The 19,915-nt window shown below is 37.5% G+C and overlaps 1 pseudogene; it reads right to left on the bottom strand.

Moving 5' to 3' along the window:
• Window positions 1–16,122: 16,122 nt before the first annotated feature.
• On the bottom strand, window positions 16,123–17,219 carry LOC149173118 (heterodimeric geranylgeranyl pyrophosphate synthase large subunit 1, chloroplastic-like; annotated as a pseudogene).
• Between the last annotated feature and the right edge of the window lie 2,696 nt (window positions 17,220–19,915).

The raw sequence follows: 19,915 nt of genomic DNA, 5'->3' as shown, positions 1-19,915 counted from the left end.
TGGGTTGCCCTTAGATGCCCCGTCTATATTGATTTTCAAAAAACCATGAGGAGGACACTGCTAGATATCTCTACCAACAGTTGTTTTGCTCACACCCTTGACAGTGCCTTGGGGAACCAGAGAATGGAGACCCAACTATAGCAGTATGCGAGCATCCTCGAGCGAAGGAGGGTCCTTAGGAATTTTCCACATAAGGGCTCCTACTGTATCTTTGAGCTGTCGTAAAATTTGGACAATGATGTTCTGGGTCGAGGCTGTTTTGTTCTTTAAAATCCTGTCATTGCATTCTTTCCAGACATCTCAGATAATAAAGCCTAGAACCAGATTCCAAGCCTTGTTAATGATTTCATTACCTGATAAGTCTTTCCTCCAATTCTTCAAAGTGTTGGTGATGCTGAGTCTGTCCCTATCAGTTTGCCTGAAGACTAAGGACGCCCAATCCCACAAGGTAGAGGTGAAGGGGTAGAGGTTTAGTAAATGTTCTATCGCCTTCTCCTGTAAGCCACATATATGGAATTTGGATGGGCCAACAAATCCCCTTTTAAGAAGATTCTCCCATGTGAGAATTTTCTTTTTCTGAACCAACCACATAAACAACTTGATTTTCATCCATTGCAAGTTCTCCCAAAGTTCATTCCAAACTTGATCAGGGTTTGGATGATCAAAACCTAGGGCCATGCATTTAGCTTCCTTGAGGTTGAAGGTCCCTTCGGTGTTTCGACCCCATCTCAGTTGGTCAGATGAGGATGACACCAAAATCTTCCTCTGCTCCAAGTCAAGAACAAGAGAATCTGCTTGGGCCTTCAAAGGACTCTCTTAACTATAACCAAGATCCTTCCACATTCTCCATTTACCATTGTTCCTTACCTAATCCTAGAATTCACTTACCATAAGTAAACCCTTGTTGTTAGTGTAATTTTTTAGAGCGATTAGTTCTTCCCTGAACAAATTTTGTTCTGTTGCCAGTTATCCTCCCAAAACCGTGCAAGGTGCTCAACTCGGATCTCCCAGAAACTATGCTGCTGGACAATGGCTCTATTCTCCCAAGAAAGGTTCCAAATGTGGGAGCCCTTGATGAGCCTTGACATTCGGATATGATCCCTCTCCTGCCAATTATTTGGATATTTCTTCTTCCAAAGCTTGGCCCAAGGGGTGGCCGATTAATTGAGCCACCTCCACCAAAGTTTGGCTCTTGAAACTCTATTGACGATTTCAGGGTCATGAAGCCCCAAACCACCATGGGGCTTAGGTTTGCAAAGCTTGTCCCAATCTACCAAAACCCACTTCTTTTTCTTCCCCTTTGCCCCAAAGAAAATCTCGTTGAACACTCCTGATTTGTTGCATAACTCCTTTAGGAGCAAGAAGAGCTGAAAACATGAAAATGGGTATAGCTTGCAGGACAGCCTTTGTAAGCACAAGATGCCTCGCCAAATTCAAAGACCTGGAGGTCCATTTCATAACTTTGTCTTGAAGTTTATTAGTTACCGGCTCTCGCACTCCCTTGCTCAGAGGTTTGTCAGTAAGAGGCATTCCGAGGTACTTGGAAGGTAACTGATCCCTTTGAAACCCAAGAATTATGGTGAGGTTCCTCTGAATAGCAATGTCAGTGTTAAAAAAGAACACCTTTTATTTGTCAAGGCTTACCTCTATACTAGTGGCCAATGCAAAGTCGTTCAGGATTTCTTTGAAAGCTCTGGCTTCCTTGACCGTAGGAATGCACGGCAACATTGCGTCATCAACAAATTGTTGATGAGTAGAAGCATCACCATCGGGGTAAGTGTCAGACCCTGGATGCTTCCTTCAGAATTTTCCATTTTGATCTCTCTTCCTAGCCCTTCCATCATGAGAACAAAGAGGAAGGGGGAGAGTGGATCCCCTTGTCTGCAACCCCTATAAGGCATAACGGTTCTAGAGGGAGAGCCATTAAGTAGAATGGAGAGGCTAGCCATGGATACAAGGGCCATAACCTATCTTATCCAGTTGTGGTCGAAGCCATAAGCTCTTATCACTGCCCTGATGTAAGACCAGCTTAGCTTATCATATGCTTTCGCTAGGTCAAGCTACATGATCATACCACCTTGCTTATTGATCTTAAGAGAGTGTACCACCTCATGAGCTTGTATGATGTTGTTGAGAATCTTTCTTCCTTCCACAAATCCAGCTTTCTCCTCTAAGACCAGAGCAGGAAGAAGAGGCTTGAGTCTATCCGTGATCACTTTGGAAATAATTTTTTACACCACATTACATAAGGTTTGAATCTGTTCGGTGTCATAGATTTTTCCTGCTTTGGAATCAAAGCTATGAAAGCGGCATTAAGAGCTTTCAAAACAGTTTTGAATCTTCTAGATTCTTATACAACATCAAGGATATCTTGTTTGATTGTTTTCCAACAAGCTTTGAAGAAGTCCAAATTGAAGCCATCAGGGCCAGGAGCTTTCCTATTTTGCATCTCATTGATAACTTCACTAACCTCCTCTTCACACACTGGTCTGTTAAGATTGTGGTTTTCTTCCCTGGTTACAAGCTTAGAAATGAACTTGGTGAATTTGTTAATGAACCAAGATCTGTTGACGAGAGGCTACTCTATATGCTAAGGAAGTGTTGAACTAAGACAGATTCCATTTCTTTGTGAGAGATGAGCTCTTTCCCTTGAGAATATTTAAGTTTTGAAATTCTGTTATGAGATCTGTGATCCAAGGTTGATCTATGAAAAAACTTCGTGTTTCTTTCTCCTTCTCTAATCCACTGCACCCTCAATTTCCGTCTCCAGAAAATCTTCTCTTGCCTGCACTGATCGTCCCATTTGTTCTGAAGAGAATCAACTTGAATTTTCCATTCCTTGGTAAAACCTTCTAAGATGATGATCTGATTAATCTCCTGGAGTTTTTTCTCCACTTCTCTTTTGGCTTTAAAAATGTTACCAAACACTTTTTTGTTCCAATCTTTTAGCCCAGATTTGATGTGTTTAAGTCTCTGCTACAACATGAACATTTTAGTGCCTTGAACGGGCATATCTTCCACCCACCATTTGTCAATATTGATGGTGAAGTCAGGGTGAGAGATCCAGACTATTTCAAACCTAAAAGGTATGTTCCTTGGTGTACCCATGAAAGTAGCTTCAAGCTGGACAGGCTAGTGGTTCGAGCCTTCGAAAGGAAGGATTAAAGCTGACATATTAAGGCCTGTGAGAAAGAATTCCTCTGAGATTACGAATCTATATAGTTTAGAGGCGACTTGAGAAGCCCCTCCCCTCTTATTGTTCCAAGTAATAGTGCCATTTACTATTTCAATGTCCACTAGCCCCATGTTATTCATGAAGTTCTGGAAGGCAATGGAGTCTCTGCCTAGTTTTCTGGTGCCGCCTTTTTTCTTTGTAAGTGATCTAATCATATTGAAATCCCCAGCCAGAATCCAGTGCATATCAGGATATATCTCTCTCAGCTTCTCAAGGGAGGTGAGAAACTTAAGTTTGTCTTCTAGGTTTTGAGAATCGTAGACGTTAATGATCATGTAGATCTCCTTACCACCCAAAGGATGAATCACTAGCGATAGAGAGTTCCTAGAAGCTTCAGCATCTAGCATTCCAAGTTTTTGAGGATACCATAGAGTAAGAATCCCACTCGCCAAGTTATCCTCTTTAATCTCTAGATACTCATACTTGATTAACCATTTGCTGTGTATCTCTCTGATCTTGTCCATCGAACATTTTGTTTCCTAAATAAAAACCATATCTGATTTTTCTTCTTTCATTCTACTCTTAAGAGTTCTTTGTTTCCTTTTACTTCCTAGACCGCTAATGTTCCGATTTGTAAGCTTCATTAAGAAAGGTTTGTAAAGGAGTAACTGGTAGGATCCCTCATCTTACTTGAGAATCATAAGTTTCCCACATTTGGTTAGCAACTCATTCTGTGTTTTTCTTCCTCTTTTCCTACCCAGGTTCTTGGAAGAATGCATCAGTGTATCCTCCATCATTTTCACTCCCATATTCTCCTGGATATCATGGTTTATTTTTGCTCCAGAGCACTTCGTTTGTGATCTCCAGAGGAAGAGCTGGTGAACCCTGTCAAACTCCTCTTTTGGCAGAGAGTCTACCCCTTTGGTGATTCCCTGCTCTAGAAACTTTTCTAGATCTAGATTCTCCCGCTCTAGAATCTCCTGCAGTTCATGGTCTTCCATTCTAGCCTCACTTGGGGTCATCTCGTGGTCCCTACTGAGCTCCATAAGGCTCAGCATATCATCCTTTTGTTTTTTGTTTTTTGGTATAGCCTCCATATTAGTATCACTTTCTTCTTAGTGGGAATATTCTCTGATTCTTGGTTTGTCCAGTTGTTTTCGACTTCTTCTTCTAAGATCTTGAAATTATTGTGACTCGGTTGTCCATCTTCATTAATTTTCTTTTGGTACCGCTTGCCTTCTTTTCCTTTACCCCCAACCTTAGTAAAACCTTCGGGATCCTTGCCTGTAGTGGCTTTCGTATTACTCTCCAACTTGTTCAATAGGAAGTCCCTGTATCGGTGCCTGTGCTCATGGCACTTACGACACCTAAATGGGACATGCTCATAGTCCACTGACTGCACCCATTCCTCGTCATACACTTCTAAAATGATTGCATCCAGAAGTGCCCCAGATAAGTCCATTTCCACACATATCTGGGTGAAGAAAGTGTATTTGCCTCTTAGAGTAGCATCTGAGATCTTTATAAGATGGCCTAGCTTGTTGCTGATAGCCTCTAGAGACTCCAACAACCAATAATACAAAGGAAGGGAATAGAGTCTTATCCATACTAGCACTAAGGTGAAAGTTTCTCATTCTGGGATAAAGTTCATTACCCATGGTCTCATATAAAGGCCCGCAAAAGCGTAAAAATAGGGTCCTCCCTCAAACACTCTGTCTTTATCCTCTAAGCTTGTGAACACCACCGTGAAGAAGCCCTTGGACCCAAGGTGAAGGTCAATTTCCCACTTTGGTTTCCAATGGTTCCTTATCCATGCTTGCAAAACCTTCTTCATCGGCCAAATCACCATAAATTTACAGATAATAGCATATTCCAACATGTGGTATCTGTGTACTTGCAGCGCTGGGTCACTTAAAATGACTCAAGGAATAGTGGTAAACTTTGGTTACAAACCCCTGATTTACTCATAGGAGCAACCTTCAGACTTCTAACCTCTGTCCTCTTCTCCTTACTAGCTTTCTCATGATTCTCTTCCTGTCCTTGAGGTCTAATAGTTTTTTATTTTTCTGTATTCTTAGCCTCTGTTACCACGTCTGTTGGTTTCTTGAAGCGATGCGATCCAACTCCCTTACTTTTGTCCACAACCACTTGACTATAGGAGGGAGCTGATCTCCCTCCTCTACGACAAAACCCTAAAGCAAAACCATGATAAAAAAAACTCGGCATCAGTTTTTAATAACCCATACATTCATCAACTGATTAATAACTAAATAATTCATGACAAGAATTATCAAATATTTAAGAAAATTAAAATTAAAAATTTATTTCTTTTAAAAATGCTTTTAATTTATAATCTTACCTATAAAATAAGTTATTCAAGATATTTGAATCAAAGAACATGGACAAACTATTTTAGTAAAATATTGAAAAAAAAAAAAAAAAAAAGATAGAAATCAAAATTTATTTATTTTTAAAAAATGCTTTTAATTAATGATTTTAATTCTAAAAAAGATTATTCAGGTTATTTAAATCAAAGAACTTTCAAGTTAATGTTTGTTGCAATAACTAGCTTTGTCGTTAGACACTTTTAACTAATTAGACATGCATTCCTTAAGTTTATCTTCAATATCTAGATCATTTGAATGTCAGGTGAGAGAATAGATTTCAAATGTGGTTGAGTAAATATAGTAGATATACAAATTAAAATTTAATGCATTACAAAGTTAAAATTGGAATCACGAAATATGAAACTCTCCTTTTATAGACGGCTCCAACTGCGTGTTAAATGATTCTAATATTTGTAACATATTGTTTAGATTGATTTAATTATATATTTTTATAATTTTAAACGTAATTAATCAAATATTTTATTTTAATATTTAGTTTTAGTTTTAGATATAGTTTCGCCTCCTATCTCTGTTGCTCTCCTTTTTTACTGTAAAGGAGAGAATTCAGATTTCCCCCCACTCCCCCTGTGCACCAGGCGCAGTTTCCTATCCATACTTGCTCTCCTCCCATCTAGTCTCTTCTTGGACTCCGGGTTTGATTTTTTACGCATAGCTTCAACCCACTGGCTCTGGTTTGCGGGTGCTCAGTGTGCACTCCTCTTTCGGCATGCTCTCGTTCAAAGGTTAGATTATCTTTTTGCCCTTAATCTAAATATATCGGATGTCTTTCATGGTTAATTAGGAGTATCTCTCTATTTTCACAAGTGCACTGAGTTTGCCTAGTATCTCAGCTAGAGGCTACGAAGCTGTTTTTTCAGTAATTTCATATGTTGAAGTCTATTATTATCAATCGCTTCCACTTTTTATCACAGATAGTAAATAATTTTGTTGTCCTATATAAGCCTTGCTCAGATTTTCGTCTAAAAATAGGCTCATGGTGGTGCATTTTTGAAATTTATTGTTGTTGTGTTTCATGCCCGTGTTCAACATCCTGAAAGGGTACATTCTTAGGATGGTGTTCAGGTTATAGAAGGTCTGAATGGTGCGGGCCTTACTAGAACATTGTAAACCATGTGTTATTTTTCGTCTAATATTGTTTCTTCTGTGTTTTTATGGCCATGGTTATCATCCTGATTTGGCATTTTTGCTGAATTTAGTTCCATGAATATTTTTTGTGGATGGTTTAATCTCTGAACTGGTCTGCTTTCTCATCGATATCTAGTCTAGCTAGGGTACTAAGGGCGCTCACATGAGCTGATAGAATTTTCCTGCCCTCAAGGTTGCCCCTGGTTTTTCCGGGCCGGAAAATTCAAATTACACGAGCAATAGTTTGGCCCTTCGATAGACTTGTGCTAGAGTTAATGTTCCATGTCCTGGAGCTGATGTGGCTCGTCCTGGTGGGATTTTAGAAGTTAGGCCAGCCTTTATTCTTTCCCGTCCTTTTCAGGCCACGTTGCCTGAGATTTATTGTTTTTCGGATGGTTGGTGTCCTGGGAATCTAGACTTTTCCATATGTCGGCGCCATATGTCAGTTCATTGTTATCTCTCCTCCTTTTGTTATCCCCCCATCTAGGTCATATGCTGCAGTAAAGGACTCTCTATATTTATTTAGGAGTGTATGATCCCTATACAGGTATCTGCCTAGGATAGATGCTATCGTGGAAAGGAGGTGTGTGACATCGAGTTTCGTGGTACAACTGCCGGCTTTGGATCATGGCCTCCCTTGTAATATGAGATAAAAACACGTCTCATTCTATGCCGATTTTTCTATCAGTTCATTCGTCCTCTTTCATCCTCTATTCTTTATTATCCAGGATTTTTGCTGCTGTTTATAGTCAGTTTCCATTTAATACGGAGTGCACAGTCCCAATTTGGAAGATACTGGTAGGTATGGAACGCAACTATGGACAGTGCCTCGGATGCATCGGCCACGGAGGCCATGATCCGAGCTATGATTCAAGTGGAAGCAGGGCAGATTGTCGCCACGTGTCCGGATGGTTGGCAATCAACCTTGGATGACGTGGTTGCTCAATCCACGTTGCCGACTGCTTTTGGAACGGGTGGGGAATCATCTAAGTTTTGAGATACATGGGTGGGCAGCCAGGAAAAGGTCCATTATCATATGGTAACAGGAATACAGGAACATGATAACCGATACAACAAAAATCGGAAGCCGGTAAAAATCTCCACTCCTCCAGAGGCCATTTATCTGGACAACTATTTCTTGACAGATCGAATTTCAAGTTTGCAGGATCTAGCTCTGGTTGGCAAGTGGCATTTTCCAGAGATGGATGATGCCACTATGCGGAAATGGTTGGAGATTCAATGGAAGCCTCTAACTGGATACGTACCTATTTTTTTCTAATCTCATGAGAGACTGGTATTGTTTCCACTTTTTATGCGCCAGTGACCTAGACACAATCCAAAAAAAACAGTGGGTCTATAAAAGGAGTTTCCTCGCTCTTCATAAGTGGTATATAGGGTACGACGCTCTGAAGAACACTCACTCAAACAACTTAATCTGGGTTAAGCTTCTGGGCTTGCCCTTAGAGCTATGGTCGAAGGAGACATTAATGGAGGTTGAAATGCCATAGGAAAATGTGTGTATGTTGACCCAAGATGCCTGGGGGTAAAAGAAAAGAGGATTGCATTGGTTCTTATAGAAAAGGCGTTCAAGGGGGGGGTTCCCAGCCCATATATAAATAGCATGGAGAGACTCTAAAATTTTTCAAAGACTAGTCTTTTGGGGAGTCCCTTTCAGGTGTGCAGGATGCCACAAGACTGAACATTTGATTAAAAACTGTCCTCGGCATAGGTCGCTTTCAGGAAATTCTCAGATATATTCCAATAGATACAAAATGAATCCCCAGCCTCCTGTAATGTTTAATCCATCCTCCTCAAATAGCCTCTCTCTGACAGAACTCAAGGAGATGAAAGATCTGTCTAATTAGAGAAAATTTTCCTGCCTTTCTCCTTTGTATTTCTCCCAGGAAAATACCATTCCTGAAATCTCGAGCAGGCTTGCATCCATCCTTGGCAGATTATCCCATGCTTTTCAGTGTTCGCCTCCCCCGGAACCAAAGGATGACAAAGAAGTCCCCCCCCCCCCCCCACAAGGTGCCCAGCCTATCAAAGAATTCTCGATGGGGTCCTATACCATTGTTATTTCTTCTCCATCCCCCCCCCGCAACAAGGCAATCGATCCATCTATTAAAGGGAAGGGAGCTATGATATCTGCTACCCCTCTTAACTCTCCTGTCTCATCTCCAATGAACCTTTTTGACAGTGACATTGACTTTCTGCTAAGTAAAAAATCGCTTGATCTGGAAACATTAACCATTCATAAGCCGAGAAACCCATCGCCTCTTTTCATTAGCCCTGACTTTGCCAGAAACATAACGGTGAGGAGAAAAAACAACAGAGGTAGCAGGTATTTTAGGGGTAGATCAGGGGGCATGATAAAGAAGTAAGTAACCTATCTCTTATTGATATACCTATCATGGATATGACTGAGAATCGGCCTCTTAGAGCAAGGGCGGCTGACAATTCTCCCCAATGACATTCATTCTATCCATGAATATCAAAGGTCTGGGAGCAGACCACAAATTTTTGGCGCTAAAGAACTTATTCCTTTCGACTCAGCCAAAAATTATATTAATTCAAGAGACTATGCACAGTAATTATGTTACTATATCCTATTTTATAAAGATGTTTCCCCTCTGGCACCTGGTTGCCATGGAGGCAAATGGCTTTCGGGGGGCCTTGCAGTTTTGTGGGATCCGGCCTGGATCAAAGCAAAAGCATATAAACGTTTTGCTGGACTTCTCATATCGACATCGATTAGAGGTCATGTTTGTCCTATTAACATTCTGAATGTCTATGCCCCCTACAAGAACAGGCTCCCTTTCTGGGAAAGGCTTTTTGCTTCAGAAATGTTTGATATTGAATCCTTAATAATTGCAGGAGATATCAATATATCTCTATATCTGGAGGAACGATGGGGAAAAAGCAGTAAAAGGGATCCGCTGGGAGAACGTATTAAATGTGAGCTACTCCACAGGAATCTTATAGACATTATACCCTCCAAAATGTTGCCAACATGGGATAACGGAAGGACAAAGGAAGCGTATGTTGCAAAAAGAATTGATCGGTTTCTTGTTCATATCAGCATTATTGACAAAATGGAAATGCCTTTCTCATCCATTGGAAATGTCTACATTTCCGATCATAGACCAATTTATCTTAGCTAGAGGGAGAAGGGGTTTAAAAAAGGTTACTCCTTTAAATTTAACAGATGTTGGTTAGAAGATCCTGATTTTAATAATATTGTTACAGAAACCTGGAAGGACTTATCAGCTAGAGAAAAGATCCCCCCTTTCCTGACCTTCAGAGAAATGATGTCCACGATGAGAAAAGTGGTAGAAGACTGGAAAATCAAGAAAAGTCTTATGATAAAAAAGGATCTGAGGGAGATCCAGCTGGAATTAGACAGTATCTCTGGGTCCCTCAATGCAAATTCTCTCCCTTTTGTTAACAGGTGCCGCCTCAATGTATTAGAAAGGAAAAAGCAGAAAATTTTAAAACAGGAGGAAGCCTCATGGAGACTAAAGAGCAGGGCGACTTGGCTCAATGAAGGTGACAAAAACATTAAATTTTTTCATAAGTTTGCAATTTCTAGGCGGGAGAAAAATTCCATATGGAAAATTAGTGATGGTCAGGGGGCTTTCTTTACTCCCTACAAGACATTCAAAAGGGAGTTGTGAAATACTTTGAAAGTCAATACAAAAGAACGGAAGCCATTAGATTTCAGGATATTTTATGGGGTATAGACCCTTTCCCCCATATGTTTGATGAGGAAAAAAACGAGGATCTCTTTCGGCCCATTTCTGAGGACGAGCTGCTTGGTATTATGAAGTCCTTTAAAAAGGACAAGTGCCCAGGCCCTGACGGCTGGACTATAGACTTCTTTATCCACTTTTTTGATCTCATCAAACATGACCTTCTAAGGATGGTTGAGGCATCACGAATTTCTGGCAGAATTCATCAGATTATGACCTCAACTCTGATAGTTGTCATCCCTAAGAAACCAGAGGCTCATTCCTTTAAATACTTTAGGCCAATCTCCCTATGCAATATCACTTTCAAAATCATCACTAAAATCATTGCTGAAAGGATCAAATCTACCTTAGCCTGTTTTTTAACGAAGGACCAGCATGCTTTTTTGAAGGGTAGAAACATATTGGATGCTGTTGCTAATACGCAAGAAAGTTTATTTCCATGTCTACAAACAAATCTGATGCTACCATTTTAAAAATTGATCTTCAAAGAGCATATGATTCCTTAGATTGGGAATTTATCATATGTTTATTGGCCAAGATTGGTCCGAGATCAAACATTATTAAGTGGATCATGGCTTGTGTGGAATGCGTTAGCTATGCTGTTATTATCAATGGGATCCCTTCTTTTTTCAGGCAAAAAGAGGTCTTCGTCAAGGCTATCCCCTATCTCCTTTGTTGTTTATACTGACAATGACCTCTTTAAGCCTTCATATTAACATTGCTGTCAATGAAAATAGATGCAGACCATTGAAGATTTGCAGGAACAATTTCATTTCGCATAACCTGTTTGTTGATGATGTGCTCATCTTCACAATGCTGTGCAAAATTACTTGGTCATATCTACATGTCATTTTGAAGAGATTCTAAGATGCTACTGGTCTTCATATAAATAAGTCAAAATCTACTCTATACCGCAATGATGTCAACATGGAAACGGCTGACTGGGTTTCAAGTTTGTGTTGGGATAGACATGAAATCCATAAAAAATGGTTTCAAATATTTTGGTTTCCATCTCAAAGCAAAGGGGTAATCAAAAGCAGATTGGCTATGGATAATAGAAAGGTACCATACAAAGATTTCTATGTGGTAATATAGGAGCCTATCACTGGCTGGAAGGATTGTCCTTGTGCAAGTCGTCTTAACTCAACTGGCTATTTATTGGGATCATTTGTTCTTTCTCCCTGCGAGTATCATACAGAAATTGAATAAGATTACTGCGAATTTTATATGGGGTGGCAAGTTTGCATAGGGGAAATACCATCTTGTCAAAAGGGATAAGATTTCAAAGCCAAAGAGTTCAGGTGGTTGGGGATTGTTGGACTTGAGATCATTTGGGAGGGCGCTTCTATGCAAATCGTTATGGAGGGGGATGTTTGGAGAAGGCCCCTGGTGCAGCATTATAAAAAAGAAATACATGGGCGGTAGAGACATTGCATATTGGTACAGAGTTGGGAGGATTGGCTCCAAGTATGGGTCTGGTATCTGGCTCAACTTCCGAAAGATTGGATTTTACTTTTTGAAGAATCTGATATGGAGCTTTCAATCAAGCAACAAGATTTTCATTGGAACAGACTCTTTTATAAGTGGGCATGAGCAAATTTTTGTTCCAGTTAATCTGCTCAGTTTTTTCCATTGTAAGGGCTTCTTCACTTGGGATAAACTCATTACAGCCTGGCAGGGTCCAATCCCACTGTGGAGAGAAGCTGAAAGCATGGGGATGTGTGATTCTTTAGCTAGTCAATGGAACTTAATCAGAGGTGGTTTGATTAGCAGTGGCATATATCGCTCTCTACCTCACGATGTTTTGGTATGGAAAGTGCCAAATGCAAGGTCCCTGGTGTGCATGAAAGACATTTATATTAACTTGATTAGGTTAAAACCGTCACAGGCTTGCCTTTCCTTTCCTTCCATGTTCTGGAAAGCCGGATGTCCTCACAAATTAATCTTATTTGGGTGGTTGGTCTTTCACAATAAAAATTTGTCCTGGGATAATCTACGAAAAAGAAATTGGCATGGACCGGCTTTTTGTTGTCTGTGTGAAGCAGCAGAGGAAAGTAACCTCCACATGTTCTTCCAGTGCCAGAAAGCGCGCTTACTATGGAGTGAACTGGCTGCCAATTTTGGTTTCCCTGTTGTATCTCATGTCTCTGTACAGGTTGCTTTCATCTGGTGGAGTGGGCAACATGAATCTTGGAGACCAATTATCATCATAGTCCTCTAGTTTGTCTGGAAGTGTGGAAACAACATTCTCTTTAGAGCTAGAAAAGAGCCCTTTTGGGCTATTTCAAAACGTTGTTTCCTATTATGAGGCGCTTCCGGCAGAGAATAGGAAATACAAAGCTGTCAATGGGAACATGCAAGGTGTTGTTTTCTCGAGTGCCCCAAGAGCTTTTTTCGATGGCACATCCCTGAATGACTCCTATGGATGCGGGGTTCACATTATCATGGACGAGGATCTTCATTATCTTATCTCTTGGAACGCTGCAAAAGGAACAAACAGTTTGGCTGAGGCGATTGCCTTGGCGAGTATTATTCCTTTTTGCATCTTTTTCGATATTCACTCTGTGTCTATACATGGAGACTCTAAAATTATGGTTGATCATGTTATGGGTAAATGTTGTATCAGCTGCCCTCATCTAACAAGCTGGATGGATAGAATTATGTACCTGTGGGGTAAGTTACAGGGTTGTTCCATTCAACATATCTACAGGTCAAAGAATCAACAAGTTGATTGTTTATCCAAGGAAGGTTTGCTAGCTCCCACAGGTAAATGGTCTATGAAGGTCTTATCTGAGGGGGTTTGATTGCCCATACAAGAGTTCTCCCTCCCTGGCTTCTAACTGCTCTGATTTTTTCTTGGTATGTTTCTGTTTTTTTGTGATCGATGTAAATGATATCCCTGTTATATCTCTAGTACAGGCATTATTCATATGTGGTGACTTCTATCTTTGTCTACATGATGCTGTCATGGAATGTCATGTTATTTCGTGATACCACCCTTTGGCATCTCTGAGGCACAGGGTATCCAATATGTTTTCTCAAGCTCACCTTAAAGGTTATGATGCAATATCTGCTTTATATTGGCTCAATATAATATATTTTGCTTTCTCGTTCTGGAAAATGAGTTGGAAAGACCATTAAAAAATATAAGTCACTAAAATATATTGAATTTTGTATTTTAATAAATACAAATGATAAAGAATGAAAAAATGATTTTTACGCCCTGCAAAAATATATGATAATTATTTAGAAAGTTTGAAAATATAATAATTTTCATTAAATTTATTAAAATATATATTAATTAAAAGTTGTGTAATACAAACATTTTTATTAAATTATAATTTAAAATATACACAAATAATGTATTAGTAGTAATGCTTCCATGTGTTGTTATGAGTTGTTATTGAGAGTTCGGAAGCATCAATCTAGATGTTGTTGTTTCTTATGTATGAGTTGTAGTCATGATCTAGAAGTCTAGAAGTCAGAGATTTATGTCTTATATATGTGTAACTCTTTTGATCAATAAAGATATTATAGTGTGTGATTTATTGTGTGCACAATCTCTCTCCACTCTCTCTGGAATTTCTAACATTGTATGTTCAGCCTTGACTCTCTCACAGAGGGGCTGTGAACATGCAATTTTAGCCATGATACTCTTTTGTACATAGATTAGTTTAATAGATGTTTGATCTAATGTTTGTGTGAATATTTGATTTGTGTGTTGATTGTAGATAGTTGCATGCAAAGGAGAATTGTGAAGAACTAGTGATGCTGCTATTGTGTGAAGTTCCATTGTGGAAAAATCCTTGTAAAATAAGAGGAGATGTGCTTGTGAAGAAGCTGGACTACTATAGATTTGGTTTGATCTAGTGAGGATCTACAATTGAGAGCAATGTATACATGTTTTAAATGATGGTTCTTGAGATTATCAGATAGTGCAAGATGTATAACTGCAACATCTAGGTGGAATGTTGACATTTCTCACTCCAGATATGATCTAATATAGTATTGTGTTATTGTTTATCCAAAAATCAAAATCCAAACACTGCAGATCTGATGGAAAATACCAATATGCAAAGTTATTATTGTTATATTTGATCTCATCGGCAGAGATCAATAAAGAGCAGTCATTGATTTAGTCTCTGTACATTTTGGTGGTTGGTGTTTGTGTTTTTATTAGTTATAAAAAGGGTTGGTGGTTCTTAAACTGGAAACCCTGGTGTACGAAACATCAATTCTTGTGTGTTTTTATTGGTTATAAAAAGGGTTGGTGGTTCTTAAACTAGAAGTCCTTGTGTTTGAAACATCAATTCTTGTGTGTTAGTAAGGTCAAGTTGTTTGATCCACTTTTGAACACATTGAGTATCCATACCTCCATCCTAGCAACTAATAGATAGCCAAAAGTGAAATATCTGATAGATGGCGGTTGGTCCATAGGATGGTTTATTACTTGACGGTTCTTATTGTGGAAGCCTTGATGAGTCGAGGTGTCAACATTGTTGATCTTTCAAAGTGCACCAATGATGGTGATATGCAGTTATGTTTTAAATGGAGGTCAAGTGATAGCTCAAACATGTGGTGGTAAAAGAACCGTGTTTCTGAGATACCATAGTGGGTGTGAGTGTTGATGAAGACCAATCAGACAAAGATTATCCTTGTTGTTGTAATATGTGTTTTCAATGTTTTCCTTGTAAGCATTAAGGGAGGGTATTGGAAGTAATGCTTGCATGTGTTGTCATTAGTTGTCATTGAGAGTTCCCAAGCATCAATCTAGAAGTTGTTGTTTCTTATGTATGTCAGTTGTAGTCATGATCTAGAAGTGTGGAAATCACAGATTTATGTCCTATATATGTGTAATTGTTGTGATCAATAAATATATCATAGTGTGCGATTTTTTGTGTGCACTGCCCAAAAACAAAACAACTAAATTACTTTCACACTAGCATATGAGTTTTTAGATTTGGATTGATGATAAATGAATACATTGTAAAGATTTTCGAGAACCTTAAAAATATATGTTTACTGGATTTTGTGATATAAGACTATGGACTTGTTTTTAAGTGAGAAATTTTAGAGTTTTTGACAGAATTTTGGCCGGAATGACAAAAAAATTGTGGTCAGATCTTCATTTGTGTTGTTTAAACTAGTTTTTTGACTACATATATGGATTCAATGGCCCAAAAACCTATGGGACACTTCTATTATGCAAATTTCACTTGTCAAAATTCTGATTTCAATGAATCTGTAGTGGATTCTAAACAAATTAAATCAGAAAATAAACTAGAAAACTGTTCAAAAAGTCATACTTTTTTATAAATCACCTTTATCATTTTTCAGAAAACAAAAGCAATTAAAAAACCCATAACAAAATAACTTCTAAGGTACAAGTGTATCAAAATATGCTCAGAGTACAAAGTCTACATCACATCTACTATTATACATAGATGCTGTAACTGTAGGCTAAATAAGTTTAACTCTATACTCTTCTGCATAGAAGTTCTAACTACATCCTAAAGAAGTTCAACTCTGCTCTTACTCTCTAAACCTTCATAGTTTAAACAACTCTGCAACAACTTTGTAGTTCTGTCTTCTACCTGCAGTGACAAATCAAACCAAGATTATCCAATCTGCCACAAAACAACACTCACTTTTAGAAGGCTTTTCACTTTTGCCTGAATGCAATGTAATCTGCGAGACCCAACAAGGGTGCAGCCTTCTCTCGATCAAAGGAAGATAAGTACCCCTTAGGTCTCTCTAGCAATTCAAAGGTAAATTGCTTTGATTTTTCCAGACCCATCAACTTGGGGTAGGTGACCTTATCACTAATGAAATCCTTTTCTGCATCCTTGCCCAATTCTTCTAGAGATTTTGTGACATTGAGTATATTGTCCACAACCTGAAACAGAAACCCCAAGAAACTGGCATATTCTTGAATTCTCTCGATTTCATCCTCTGATGCACCACCGATGATGGCCCCACAAACTGCTGAGCACTCCAAGAGCACTGCAGTCTTCTGAATGTGAATCCACTGCAGTGTCTCAATGTCAACAGAAGCATCACCCTCAGCAACCTCCCCACTTGCAACTCTCTGAGATCCTGTTGCTCTACCCAATTCAGATACCACCCTCACAACCCTATTACCCCCAACAATTTTTCTTGTGGAGATTGCAATGTGCTCAAAGGCATATGACTGAAGTGCATTCCCAATGAGAAGAGACGCAGTGGCTTCCCCAAAGACCTTATGGTTTGCAGGCTTATCCATGGAAGATATCTCATCATGTAGCAGAGTCATTGTATGAATCATCTCTATTGCACAGGCAACTGGCATGGTGAGCTCCTCTGTTCCTCCCACAAGCTCACATGCACCGATGCACAGAACAAGGCGAACTCGCTCCCCTCCAGAGAGAATAGAATATCGCATGGATTCAAGTAAATTTTCAAGAAAACAAAGTGGAATAGCCCTATCAAGTGCCTCATTCACTGCCATTGTCTTGGAATGCATGTACTTTTTGAAATCAAATTCAAGGACCTTCTTCCTTTCTTCTGAAACAACAAGCATTTGAACAAAATTCTGTTTGAAGATAACTTCCTCTTCGAATAGCCTTGCAGGCCTAGATGACCCCCATGAGAAATCCCCATTCAAGTTGAAGTTCCATGAAAATGTTTTAACTGGATGGGAACTCTTTCCACAAGTTGCGGGGTATGGCAACTAGCTGCCATGCCTGTGTAACTGATTGTTGTGATACCGCTGCAAGCCATGTCGTGGTTACTAGAAATTAGAAGCAGGAAAGTATAGATTCAGTGAGATTGAATAATCATGCATATGATATCATAGAATTCTGTACAAGCTAAAAACAACTCCGAGTATCAAACAATAGCTTTCTGGCACATGTATATTTTATTTTAAAGAATGGCTTAACCGGAGGAGTCGAGTTAGGAATCAATCCTTTTCTCCTTTTTGTTAAAATTTGATAGGTAAGAAAAAAAGTTAGGATTCCGAGGATAGGTAAATTTGATTGCGTTAAAGAGTCAAGGCTTTAGGTTTATTTGGAGTGTGTTACCTATAATTAATTTTTTTATATTGTAATGTACTACTTTATTAGGGTGAGGGTGTTTTACAGCATTTAATGAACTGAAGTGAAGGATACTAATTGAAGTGAAGGATACTAATTGCTTTTCAATCATTAGATAATAATGGTAATAAATTTATTGTTGGCCGGGTGTTTTCTAGGCTTTCTTAAGTTTAGGTGAAGAATATTTACTACTCTTAAATTATAAGATAATCTATTTATTATTGGTTAGTTTTTTCTTGTTTGGAAATTTTTAAAGTAATTTATGTGAATTGTTGTTATTTGTGTAATTATTTCTTATATTTTCTTTTTTTCCATCAATTTAATTATTAATAAATGGTAAGAGACACTATTATTTGGTGAAGAAATAACTATAGTGTTTGGTCAAGATGTAAAGTACAATGCATGCATAGAGATAGCATGGAATCATTGGTATAGAGGCAAAAACCAAAACCATCCAAGATAAAACCTACGTTGGTGTTGGTTGCGATGAAGCCCCATGAGTAGAATTGGGATGAAGGTGCATTAGTAAAGCACAAGGTGTGATTAGGTGTCTTAAAACAAGAGAATGATAACATATTTGTAGATGAAATTTTGTAAACTACATGTCAATAGGCACACGACTTTGCGGGTTAGACATGTGTACATATGAAATAATGGATAAGAGAGAGAAGCGAATTTTGGGATGGTTAGATAAACTTGACTTGGTGAAAAAGTTAAAGTTAAATATACAAAATTTAAAATGGTGAGTAGATAAATTTGACTCCGTGAAAAAAACAAAATTATTAAATTCTCAATAGTAGGTCATATGGTATTAATGACTTCTAATATTACATATATCTAAATCCTTGAAAATACTTGGAAAATTTTCATTATAATAAAATAGAAGAGATTTTCCTTACCTAACTACATTTATGTTCAATATTAATTAACTAACCTTTTAGATAATAAATCTAACGAATTTCAATTACTTTACCCTCATATTAATTTAATTATTAATACTCTTATAATAAAAAGAATTTCCACTCTACAAAAGAGATTACATTAAAACGTCTAAATACTTTCAATACACATAGAAGTATGGGAAATTTTAGCCAATTCAATATAAAACAATTAAGTTAAAGTAAAAATATAATAAATACCGAATTAACTTAAACCATATTAATGGTTAGTTTGATCAGTGTGATTCAATGTAAAACAATTAAGTTAAAGTAAAAATATAATAAATACCAAATTAGCTTAAACCATATTAATGGTTAGTTTGATTACTGTGATTTAACGTTGTAGGGTCTTCCAAGTGAATTAAGTTGAAGTAAAATATAATAAATATCGAATTACCTTAATCCAGGAAAATTAATCATGGAATTTCACTCGTTGATGGATAATCAGTTTTTAATTAATAATATTCTTTATATTATCTCGTTTGTCTGCAGGCAAATGCATCTTTTGGCGGTGATATTTTAAAAATTTAATAATAAAAAATAATTTTCAGTTCGTAATAAAATAATACATAAAGAATTTCAATACATCTCTTATCATGATTTGAACGTGTGAGCATGTTCGTAATAAAATAATAAATAAAGAATTTCAATGCATCTCTTATCATGATTTGAACGTGTGAGTATGTGAATTTTGGCAGTGATATGTTAATAATAAAAAATAATTTTAAGTTTGTAAATAAAGTAAATTTCAATATAGGTTAAGTTTCAAGTAAAATGATATCTATTATTAAAAAAAGTAAGGAAGTATTTGGGTTGTTTTGGAATTATATTTGAAGTAAGGAAGAATTTTGTTTCTTATGTAATTTTATTTTGCAAAGAAAAGTATGTAGTTTTGATGAATTTAAAGATTAAGATGTCATTCCAATAAATATTTTAAAATTGAGATTTAATGTAAATTGAGATTTAATGTATATAAGATATAGTAAGAGAAAATGTTTTGTATTTTATGATAGAAAAGAGATAAGGAAGTATTTTACCTGTTTTCTAAATTTCTTTTGAAGATAGATATTTTTAAAGCAATATATTTCTCATCACTTTAAATGTTAGGAAGGTTCTTATTATAGTTAACATTTTAAAATTGAGATATAATGTATGTAGGATATTTTAAGAGAATTTTTTATCTTCAACTTTTTTAGTGTTACAAAGATAACACATTTTTTCCATCAACAAGTCCAACACTCTTTTTGACTTTAAATACAATGTGAAGTGACCTTTGGTTTCATCTTCCAAGAGGTCCATTGAATTTTTGTACTCACCTAACTCTTAGCATTTATCTTAAATTAATATTTCCAAAGTACCATAATCACAAGGATTAGGTATGTAACATTTCCCCCTTAATTTGAAGGGATGTTTGTAAGTCCAAGCATCTTTCTAAAAATTTCAA

This window comes from Pinus tabuliformis, chromosome 4_2, assembly GCF_031772625.1.
Source record: "Pinus tabuliformis cultivar Carrire ecotype Pingquan chromosome 4_2, CPIR1, whole genome shotgun sequence".
Lineage (NCBI taxonomy): Eukaryota > Viridiplantae > Streptophyta > Pinopsida > Pinales > Pinaceae > Pinus > Pinus tabuliformis.
The sequence above is the reverse complement of the archived record's forward strand: the minus strand, read 5'-3'. Positions and strand labels throughout refer to the sequence as shown.